Source organism: Zeugodacus cucurbitae, chromosome Y (genome assembly GCF_028554725.1).
Source record: "Zeugodacus cucurbitae isolate PBARC_wt_2022May chromosome Y, idZeuCucr1.2, whole genome shotgun sequence".
NCBI classification, from domain to species: domain Eukaryota; kingdom Metazoa; phylum Arthropoda; class Insecta; order Diptera; family Tephritidae; genus Zeugodacus; species Zeugodacus cucurbitae.
Genome location: NC_071673.1, coordinates 4,070,053 through 4,082,360, shown reverse-complemented (window position 1 = coordinate 4,082,360; position 12,308 = coordinate 4,070,053). Strand labels below are relative to the sequence as shown.

The 12,308-nt window shown below is 37.4% G+C and overlaps 1 protein-coding gene across 8 annotated transcripts in view; it reads right to left on the bottom strand.

The window, feature by feature from the left end:
* The window catches only part of LOC128923552 (protein rtoA-like), a 2,411,103-nt gene that overhangs the window by 2,112,160 nt on the left and 286,635 nt on the right, over positions 1 to 12,308 (bottom strand). The window lies entirely within an intron of this gene.

The following is a 12,308-nucleotide window of genomic DNA, read 5'->3' as shown; positions in this document are numbered from 1 at the left end:
AATTTTATTAAGATAACACACATTTTGACCATATATAGTATATGAGGGATGATGTAATTCCAGAACCAATTTCATTCATTTTCACCACCAAGGTTAACGGGAATAGGGACAACTTGGCACCTGTTAGTAGGCAAACATACGGCACATTCGGCCTTGAAATTACTCCTAAATTACAAATGAACGAAACACCAGTCGGCAAAATCGTCAAAAATAGCGCTATAACGAACTTCAAAACATCTTGATTGTCGATGAAGGTTTTTGGTGGAGCCAGGATTCTATTAGTAGGTGATTTAGTAGGTTTGCTGATGTTGTCGTCATGCGTTGACTTGTTGACGCATGTTCAGTACTTTTCGGACTTTGTTGCTAATGATATGAAAATCATTACAATTATGCTTTTGCTGGTGTTGTTGTCATGCGTCTTGAAATGAAGGAGTCCTCGGCTCTTTCATTGCTTTATTCAAGAACACGGTGCTGACCTTACTTCTTTTTAGTAGGATTTACCGATAGCGACAATGAATAATAAAAGGAGGAGTGTGCCTCCAAATTGTAATGAACACATGCTAATTAGTTTATGCAGGCTTGTATATGTTTTAGGTTCTTCATATTTACTTTCTGTAAATATGGTAGCGACAGCAAATCAATATGTTCAGTGAAATGTATGATTAGTGCGGGTGCTGGTTCCGGGTGTGATCGTGCCAATTTTTTCCAGTTGAAGTAAGTAATTGTGTTTATGGTAATTCCGCCATCAAACGGTACAGGAAAGGTTCCTTTCGTTAACTCGGTTACGTTTGAGGTTCGTACATATGCTGGTTGATTATTGATCACGATAATGCCATCCTCTACTTCTTCAATGGCGTCAATATTATCGGCAGATTTGGATTTACATTTTGCTGAATGTTGGTTAAGCAAATGTAATACACAAATACCATCCTTTAGAGCTTAGCAAAACCTTGCTGTTATGGCTTCCTTGTAGTTGTATAGTGGGATGTAACTTCCAAAGAAATTATTTTTCCATCGTGAATCACGGGTAGCAACTTTATATTATTGCAGAATCTAGCTATTTTATTATTTAATTACAAAGTAAATGCATTGATTATTTTGAAATATCTTAATTTTAGAATTGGACAATAAATCACTTATGCTAATATCTGAAGAGTGTTCTTCAGCCAATAAGCTACCGATTTCAACACCATCCAATAGTATAGGGTTAATTTTGCTTAATTTTCCAAGTGTTACCGATGTTATAATGGTTTCTAGCTCCATTATAACTGCTCTATTTCTGGTAGCAGCTAACGAAAAAAGGTTTCCTGTGTCTATTTGTGTTTGTATAGCGTCGCTTTCTAAGAGTCGTTTAACATGCGATTGTCTTAAGTGGTTTAGTAATTTGTCAGTTTCTTCTGATGTTGCTTCGAATGTCGAAAGGTTAGTCTTGTGAAACAGAAAGTCATACTCTTCATAAACCGCTACTATTGGTAGGAGTTGGTGTAGTTAAGGATTTTTGCATTAATCCAAAAACTAAGTTAGAACAGGACAATCCTAGGGACGAAAAGAAAAGATTCATTAATTCCTTTAATTACTCTTGTGTACTTTTCGTCCGTCAATCATACCAAAATACCTAGATCATTTTGCACTATTTTTTCAACATAAAGCTTTGGGAGGTGTCGTGTAAATTTTTATTCCAAAATGATTTTTCAATATTGTTTTAATTGTTTCCGAATTTAGAGATCGTTCATTGTCACAAACTAAAGTTTTGGTGTTTTTATAAAAATTGAGAAGTTCATAAATAGGTTCTTTTATATCCACTATAGCTCTTGATTTTATCGGGAATACAATAGCAAACTTAGTGACACAGCCGTATTACAGTGTAATCCATTTATAATGGACTTGCTTAAGATGGAAACTCTGTTATTATGTACCTCTTTGTCAAGTCCCAGTTCAAACATATGTAAAAAACTCGGTTAAAATAGACACGGTTATAATGGACTCCGGTTATAATAGACATTAAAATCGGATTTTGTCCATTATAACCCAAGCTTTCAAAATCAAATTTCAAAACAAAGTTGGCAATCAGTTGGCAATAAGCAAAATTTTGTACTTCCCCGAATTCGATCACGAGACACAATCAGTCTCTGCAGCAGAAAATGTTCATTTTTTCTTGGAAATAAGTCAAAGAAGGCAAACAACTCCTGCGGTGGGCTGAAAGTGACGTTCGTTGGCTTTTCATTGAGAGTTGTTAATTTTAAGAAAAATGTCGGAGAAAAATAAAAAGCGAGCATTTACTTTGCAAAAAAAATATACAATAATATGCGAAATTGAAGGAGGAACTTCCCAAGCTGACATTTGCTTGAACAAAAACCTAAAAAAAACAGACTGTTTCGAACATATGGATTAATAAAAGAACACATTGAATTTACTTTTTGAGTTACAAATTTTATATTATATTCTCTCGGTTATAATGGACAATTTGACATGGTCTCGTGGAGTCCATTATAACCGGACTAACTAACTAAATTCAGACATCGCGGCGTAAAGGCAGCTCCTTTTCGTGCTGTCGAAAGCAGCTTTAAAGTCGACAAAAAGGTGGTGTGTGTCGATCCTCTTTTCACGGGTCTTCTCCAAAATTTGGCGCATGGTGAATATCTGGTCAGTTGTCGATTTTCCAGGTCTAAAGCCACACTGATAAGGTCCAATCAGTTTGTTGACGGTGGGCTTTAGTCTTTCACACAGTACGCTAGATAGAACCTTGTATGCTCCCACGGTAATTGGCGCAGATTGTGGGATCTCCCTTTTTATGGATTGGGCAGAGCACACTGAGATTCCAATCGTCAAGCATGCTTTCTTCCGACCATATTCTGCAAAGAAGCTGATGCATGCACCTTATCAGTTCTTCGCCACCGTATTTGAATAGTTCTGCCAGTAATCTATCGGCCCCCGCTGCTTTGTTGTTTTTCAAGCGGGTAATTGCTATTCGAATTTCTTCATGGTCGGGTAATGGAACATCTGTTCCATCGTCATCGATTGGGGGATCGGGTTCGCCATCTCCTGGTGTTGTACTCTCACTGCCATTCAGCAGGTCGGAGAAGTGTTCCCTCCATAATCACAGTATGCCCTGGACATCGGTTACCAGATTACCACCTTGGTCTCTACATGAGGATGCTCCGGTCTTGAAACCTTCGTTAAGTCGCTTCATTTTTTCATAAAATTTTCGAGCATTCCCTCTGTCTGCCAGCTTCTCAAGCCCTTCGTACTCACGCATTTTGACTCTTTCTTTTTTTGTCTGCAGATGCGTCTCGCTTCCCTCTTCAGCTCTCGGTATCTATCCCATCCCGCACATGTTGTGGTCGTTTGCAACGTTGCGAGGTAGGCAGTCTGTTTTCTCTCCGCTGCGAGACGGCACTCCTCATCGTACCAGCTTGTTTTTTGTCGTTGCCGAAAACCAATTGTTTCGGCTGCAGCGGTACGCAGTGAGTTTGAGATGCCGTTCCACAGTTCCCTTATACCGAGATGCTGATGAGTGCTCTCAGAGAGCAGGAGTGCAAGTCGAGTAGAGTATTTCGTGGCTGTTTGTTGCGAATGCAGCTTTTTGACGTCTAACCTTCCTTGTGTTTGTTGACGGGAATTCTTTGCTGCACAGAGGCGGGTGCGTATCTTCGCTGCGACCAGATAATGGTCCGAGTCTATATTTGGTCCTCGGAGCGTGCGCACGTCTAAAACACAGGAGACATGTCTTCCGTCTATCACAACGTGATCGATTTGGTTCCGCGTGTTTCGATCAGGAGACAGCCAAGTAGCTTGATGTATTTTCATATGCTGGAATCTGGTACTACAGACGACCATATTTCGGGCCCCAGCGAAGTCGATCAGCCTCAGGCCGTTTGGCGATCTTTCGTCATGGAGGCTGAATTTTCCGACTGTTGTGCCAAAGACACCTTCTTTAACCACCCTGGCGTTAAAATCACCAAGCACGACTTTAAAATCGTGGCGGGGGCAGCGCTCATAGGTGCGTTCTAGGCGCTCATAGAAAGCATCTTTTGTCACATCGTCCTTCTCTTCCGTTGGGGCGTGGGCGCAAATCAGCGATATGTTGAAGAACCTCGCTTTGATGCGGATTGTGGCTAGACGTTCATCCACCGGGGTGAATGCCAGGACTCTGCGACGGAGTCTCTCTCCCACCACAAATCCAACACCAAATTTGCGCTCCTTTATATGGCCGCTGTAGTAGATGTCACAAGGACCCATCTTCTTCCGTCCTTGTCCCGTCCATCGCACTTCTTGGATGGCGGTGATGTCAGCCTTTAGTCGTATGAGGACATCATCATAGTCATATCTAGTAAACCATTATTTTAATTTTACAGCTGCATACAAATCTTCTTAAAAACTATTTATTTTGACTAACTGGAATTGAATAAAATATAAGATAATCAAAAATTATAAAAATAAAGCTTCAGTTAATTAATCCGAGAAATGAGCTACATTGGTCCCACTGTGCATCGTTTTAGTTTAGCATTTGGATTTTTGTATGATATAGAAAATGTTAGTGGTTGATGATTCGTAAACATTTTTAAATTTTTTACACTGAATAAGTAATTGCGAAGTTTTTGTAAGGCCCAGAATAATAGGTCGTCCGTTCTATACCGTGAGAAGAGGCAATTGTCAATTCGAATGGTTTGTCGTAATTGGGGTAGAGTAGGAGCACATCTTCGGAGGCAATAATTTGTTTAATTTTATTAAAAGCGCCAAGTACATTGGTATCCAGTTTTATATCATTTTTTTATTGATTATCCTTAATGTGTCCATTTTCACCGCGCAAATATCTTGTCAAAGGCTTTGCGATTGTAGCAAAATCTTTTACAAATAGTCGATAATAAGTAGCTATCCTCTTCTACTAATTTTATTTGGTTGAAGCCTGACTTTAAATCGATTGTTGGAAAGAAAGGAATTGGATATCTGTCACTTATTGTTTTACTATTTAGTTTTCTAAAGTCTATCACAAGTCGTGATTTTGTCTTGCCCTGTTCGTCATGTCCTTTTTTATCCACAACCCAAATGGGATTGTTGTATGGTGATCGATACTGTCTTATTGTTCCGTCACTTAGTAAGTTAGAAATTTCTGTGTTCACAAATTCTGCCGCTGCGATCCTATAACTTCTAGAGTATACCGGAAGGCTATCTATGGTTCTAATTGTGGCTATTATTATTATAAGGCAGAGCTTCATCAGGATCGGCAATTACTCTTGCATGCCGTTGAAAAATATGTGTGTTTTTATTCGTTATTAATTCTGGATAATTTGCAATTTCTTTTGAAAGATTATTAATATCGGGGCAACGATAATACGACAATTTTTCTTGCCCTCCGTTATATTTTAAAACTCCTAGTTTTCTATTTCTTTAAAAAGGTCAAACCTTATAATGCCATCGAAATTTTACAGGCTATTTAGTATAAAGAATTTTGATTTTGTGTTAAAGATATTAATTGAACAATAACGTTCTACCAATTCAGTACCGTGAATGGAATTTATATTAAAAGTCTTTCCCAATGTTTTTATTCCATTAAAGGAACTGATATTCTTAATATAGTTTTTCGCGGCTCCCGTGTCGATTAAAAATTTAAACCTCTTCCCCCAATTGTTCATCTAATATAATTATAATTTTCATATTCCTTAAAATTATTCTTATAATTATCTGCCATGTGCTTAACCCGTTGTACCTTCTCAACTAGGTGACGGTTATGCATTTTATGGAGCAAATGTGCGTATAAAAGGGTTATTAAAGTTCCTATTACTTGGGCCAATTTGTCTCTGGTAATTATTGCTGACTGGTTGTCCAATATCATTATATTGTTGAGGTTGCTGTCTAATTTGTCTAAAACGGTGAAGTGATGGATCAACGTCCATTGGCACTGGTCGTTGCCGTGGTGGTTCATTGGTGATTCTGCGATATTAGGGGGAATATTGGGATTAGGTGGGGAGTTATTTCTCCCAAATTAGTTCATGAAAGTCATTTTGGTCATTATAGCTCGATTTGCTTCACTTTTTTGTCAGAAAATGTGAAATCTGTTCTCGCAATTATCGCATGAAAATGCATGATAGTGTCGTGAGCTTGAATAGTTTGCGCTTCCATTGATAGATTTAATCACAAAAAGGTAGAAGGGAAAGAAAAGTATCAAATATCTGTTCTTGTTCATCCCAGGGCTACCTATCACTCACAGTAAGCTTTTTAATCCTTTCTCGTTTTGCATTTAATTATAGAAATTTTTCGAAACTTGGATCATTGCCACGCTTTCGAATTCTATCGTTTCTCTGTTGTCGTAGCCCTCTAATGTAGCTATTTTATTTTCCCTATATAATTAAATACCGTATTCATGCAATTTATTATACTTGTTGCTAGTAAGTCCTAAAACTAATCGAGTTAGATATAAGGTTATATATATCAAGTTCAAATTCGGATGTCTGTCTGTCCGGCCGTGCAAGCTGTAACTTGATTAAAAACATGTGTTCCTTGGCACCATAAGAAGGTTAAGTTCGAAGATGGGCGGAATCGGACCACGCCCACAAAATGGCGCTAAGCGAAAACACATAAAGAGCTATAACTAGCCATAAATTAAGCTATGAAAGTAAAATTTGGTACAAACGATTGTTCTAGGAAGGGGCATATTTGGATATAGTTTTTTTAAGTGGGCGTGGCCCCGCCGCCTACTAAGTTTTACTTTACTGGAGATGACACTCAAGTTCTCGGGGAAGTAACGTGCGAAATTGTAATAGGAAAGATATCGGTGCTACATAATTTTATAGTGGCAGATATCATCGACGAAGTCATAATTAGAGTAGACTTTCTAGCTAGCAACGGAATCAAATTAGAGATGGAAAACAGAATTATGACTTATACCAATATGAAAGTGCCTCTTATGTTTGGTTATGATAACAAATGCAACATTAGACAAATGTTAATAATAATTAATTGAACCATCAAGTCCATGGAGTTCACCTCTAGTACTTGTCAAGAAAGAAAGATGGCAACATGTGGTTTTGTGTGGACTACAGAAAGTTGAATGATGTCACGAAGAAAGACAGTTATCCATTACCTAGAATAGATGACAGTCTAGACTCATATCAGGCACAAATTGGTTTTCAACACTCGATTTGAAAAGTGACTATTGGCAAGTGGAGGTAATACTACGTTCTGACGGACATTGTTTTCGATGCGTTTTTATTGACAATTCACATATTTATTTGTTTGATTACATTTGAGCATTTTTATACTCCCGCAACGTGTTGCTAAGAAAGTATCAAAGTTTTGTTCTCATGTTATTTGTATCAAAATGATCAGGATGACGAGATGAGTTAAAATGAGCGTTTACTTGAGTAAAACTTCTGATATATTAATGAAACTTCAGGAATTACATCATCTTTCATATAATGATTTTTGTTTTCTAGTGGACTTTGTGCCCAATACATAAGTCGAGTTGCATGTAATTTTAAAGCGCTTTTTTTCTCAAAAAATGTTTGAATTTATTCTGCCCTGTACTCTAGTTATCAAATTGTCAGTGAGAGATGACCAGCATAATAGGCTGACATTTTTGTTGTTCTTTAATCATTTAAAAAATGGAGCACATTCAAAAAGGTAATGCAGCATGTGTGTAATGTCACCATTCGTGAAAAGAAAAGAATGCGCGCTTAATAACATTAAAAAAATAAATTGCGAGAGTATAAAATGTTCGTTCACACGCGAACTTTGCCCATCCTTTCTTATTATACTCTCGCAACAAAAGTTGCTAAAAGAGTATTATAGTATAGTAGTATCGTTCTTAGTGGGTAGGTAGTAGGAAGATAACTAAATTGAGTTAGTGATTTTTAGTTGTTTTTGTTGGGATCTTGCTCTTTCACGTCTAAACGGCTGAACGGATTTTGATGACATTTAGTTAGGAGATATTAATAATTAACATTTTGTTTTACTTCTAATATACAGTTACATATATATATAAATCTTCTGTACGTGTGTTAGTCATTGAACTCCTCCTAAACGGCTGGACCGATTTTGATGAAATTTTTTGTGTGTATTCCAGGGGGTTTGAGGATGGTTTAGATTCACAATACGATAAACTAGATTATGTTTTTTAGTTATGTTATTTATTTAAAAATTGTTTTTGATATTAGCAGAACTTACATAGGATACGGCAGGCTGCGCTGTAGTCGATGTGTAAACTATTCAAAAGTGTGTCTTGAAACCTTCGTGGAAGACCAGGAAAGAATTAGAAAATATGTAAAAATAGAAAAGTAGCGAAGAAAATAATAATAAGAAATTTTTTTTGAATTGACAACAAAATTAAAAAAAAACAAGTAAGGAAGGGCTAAGTTCGGGTGTAACCGAACATTTTATACTCTCGCAATTTATTGATGTAATTTTATAAAGACAACACAATTCGACCCATATATTCGGCATAAAGTTCAATAGAATAACGAAAATCATCATAAATAGTATATGGGGACTGAGGTAATTCCTAAACCGATTTCACTCGTTTTCACCACCAAGATACAACGTATCGAAGACTATACGCTCACTTAATTTAATATTACTTATAATTAGGTATATGGGATCTGGGGGAAGTTATGACCCAATTTTTACCATTTCAGGTATAGAGAGAAACTGTTATAAGAAAAAAATTCAGAGGGAATGAATTACATTAAAATATCTGAGGGATTTACCTATATTTTCGGTGAAAAATTAACCTTAGGCACTGAGTTCTTCATGTTTGATATCAGGGGCCTTGAAAAGTCATGGTTCGATTTTGACAATTTTTCCACAAGTGATGTCACAGCTCAAATACAGTATTTGTGTAAAGTTTTATTCCGCTAGCTTCATTTGTTCCTTATGAATACATTATAAAGTGAACGAATCAGATGGAATTCAAAATTGGGTTATATGGGAAGTAGACGTAGTTGTGAACCGTTTTCGCCCATATTCCACCCGTGTCATCAGGGTGTCAAGAAAGTGTTATGTACCGAATTTCATTGAAATCAGCATGTGTGTAATGTCACCATTCGTGAAAAGAAAAGAAAGCGCGCTTAATAACATTAAATAAATAAATTGCGAGAGTATAAAATGTTCGTTCACACGCGAACTTTGCCCATCCTTTCTTATTATACTCTCGCAACAAAAGTTGCTAAAAGAGTATTATAGTTTTGTTCACATAACGGTTGTTTGTAAGTCATAAAACTAAAGGAGTTAGATATAGGGTTATATATATCAAAATGATCAGGGTGACAACACGAGTCAAAATCCGAATGTCTGTCTGTCCGTCTGTCCGTCCGTGCAACGGATAACTTGAGTAAAAATTGAGATATCATAATTAAACTTGGAACACACGTTCCTGGGGACCATGAGAGGGTTGCTTTCGAAAATGGGCAAAATCGGACCACTGCCACGCCCACAAAATGGCGAAAACCGAAAAAGCAAAAAGTGTCATAACTAAGCCATAAATATTGTTATAAAAGTAATATTTGAGACAGAGGATCGCACTAGGAAGGGGCATATTTGGATGTAATTTTTTTGGGAAAGTGGGCGTGTCCCCGCCCCCAAATCGGTTATTTGTATATATCTCGCAAACCAATAAAGCCATATAAACCAAACTTTCTGCAGTCAGTTCTCTTACGTACCCCACCACACAAAATGAAATTAGTTGAAATCGGATAAAACCCACGCCCACCTCCCATACAAAGGTTAGGTTGAAAATAACTAAAAGTAAGTTAACTCAGTAACGAAAAATGCCAGAAACACTTTATTTCGCATAAGAAATGGCAGATAGAAGCTGCACTCAGATTTTTTTACAAAATGGAAAATGGGCCTGGCATCGCGCACTTATGGGTCAAAAACCATATCTCAGGACCTACTCGACCGATTTCAATGAAACTTGGTTTGCAATAGTTTCCTTACATCTCAATGATATGTTATGAAAATAGGCCAAATCGCTTCACATCCACGCCTACTTCCTATATACCAGAACTTTGAAGACGATCTAAATCGTTTACATTACAATTTATAAAGTAAGCACTAGTGAAGATATCTGTGCAGAACTTTGCACAAATACTATATTTATTGTATTCTAAAAATCGCCAAAATCGGACCATAGATTTTCAAGGCCCCATTAATCGAACATGAGGACCTCGGTGCTTCTAACCTAATATTATGGTTTCCAACTTTCAATGGACTTTATACAATATATATGACGAATATGTGGGTCAAATTGTGTATTATATAATATTAATTAAGTTAAATAAATAAATTGCGAGAGTATAACATGTTCGGTTACACCCGAACTTAGCCCTTCCTTACTTGTTTTTATTTCTGTTTCTCCATTATTTTGACAAAGTAGTGGAATTTGTTTACAATATCAATTGACAATTTAGAGCTGGCAAAATATGTCCTCCAATAATATCGACTAAACTAGAGCAGACATCGATTATAATGAGTGGAATGTAAGTTTTCAAGAAGTTTTCAGCGAAAACTTTGATTTCGTTTGACAGATTTTGCATGGATGAAAACACAAGTTTTCGAACGAAAACCCATTTTTTTAATGAAAACATGTTTTCAATGTCGGTCCGAACGTAGTATAAACGAAGAAGACAAAGAAAAGACGGCTTTCAGCGTTGGAGATGGTCTATGGCAATTTACTGTAATGCCCTTTGGGTTATGCAATGCTCCTGCCACTTTTGAGAGACTTATGGATCAAGTGCTAAAAGGATTGCACTGGAAGACGTAATTGGTATACCTTGACGATATCATTGTTTTGGGTAAAATTTTTGATGAGCACCTCAAGAACTTGCAAGAGGTTTTTCAACGCATAGCCAGCGCTGGTTTAAAACTGAGCCCGAGGAAGTGTTCTCTATTCAAGAAGGAAGTCAGTTATTTAGGACACAATGTGACAACGAAGGGTATTTGTACAGCTCAAGAAAAGATAGAGGCAGTAAAGGATTGGCCCAGACGTCAAAATTTACATGAATTGCGGAGTTTCCTTGGACTGTGTACGTATTACCGACGATTCGTTCCAAATTTCGTTAGCGTAGATAGTAATTTCCATAAACTCACGAAGAACAAAGCCTTTGAATGAAGAACAGGTTAGCATATCCAGTTCCAGGCTCAATGTTCGTCTTGGACACGGATGCTAGTAGCTATGCAATAGGAGGCGTTCTATCACAAGTGATTGACGGGAATGAGAAAGTGGTAGCGTATTATGGCCAGACAGAGAAGTGAATCAAACATTTCCATAAATACCTTTATGGACAGCGATTTCGATTTCACAGTTCACGCAGCGGTGGATTGAGAGACTTCAAAGTTATGACTTCTCTATAGAACATCGCAAAGGTAATAGTCATGGGAACGCGGACGCGATATCCCGTCGTCCTTGTAATTTAGAATATAGACATTGTTCAAGAGCTGAGGCCGAAGAAGACATTATAGATGTCCGATTAATGATAATAACTTCGACAGAAGGCTGAGATCCCAAGAAATTACGAAAATGTCAGCAAGAAGATCCAGATTTGGAACGGGTAATGTATGAAGTGGAGCATGGAGTTGGAACAAGCGCCCAACGAGAGAAGAAATAGCTGCAGAGAGTTCAGTTGCAAAGGCATATTGGGCACAGTGGAACAGTTTAAACTTGGTATCTGGCTACTTGCATCGTGTATGGGAAAGCGAAGATGGACAAAGTTCCCGAACTCTTATAATCGTTCCGAAAGTAATAATTCCTGATGTTCTCAAGCAGATGCATAACGGTCCAAGTGGTGGGCACATTGGAATCACAAAAACCTTGGAAAAACTAAAGCAATTATTGGATTGGTTGTTGGCAATCAGTCACGGAGTGGATTGCTAATTGTGCTGAGTGCATTACAGAAAAGGGCCGAAATCCAGGAGTCACAGCCAGATGAAACAGTACAATTCGGGTGCCCCATTTGAACGAATAGCCATGGATGAAGCCGGGCCGTTTTTCACAATTAAATTAGGAAACAAATATGTTTTGGTAGTAATGGATTACTTCAGCAAATGGCCAGAAATATACACAATTCCTAATCAAGATGCTGAAACAGTAGCGAATTTGGCTAAATGAGTCACACCGTCAAACACATTCATATCACTTCACCACACGGAAATACCCCAATCACCACATAACCAACCGCCAGAGAACACTACACGTTAACATACACACACACATCAAAACATGATGACACAACAACATTTAACACCCATTTTTAATACAACGATTTTGTAAACTAACATCGCTAATTCGTAAATTATTGTTTAAAATTATAAATTAT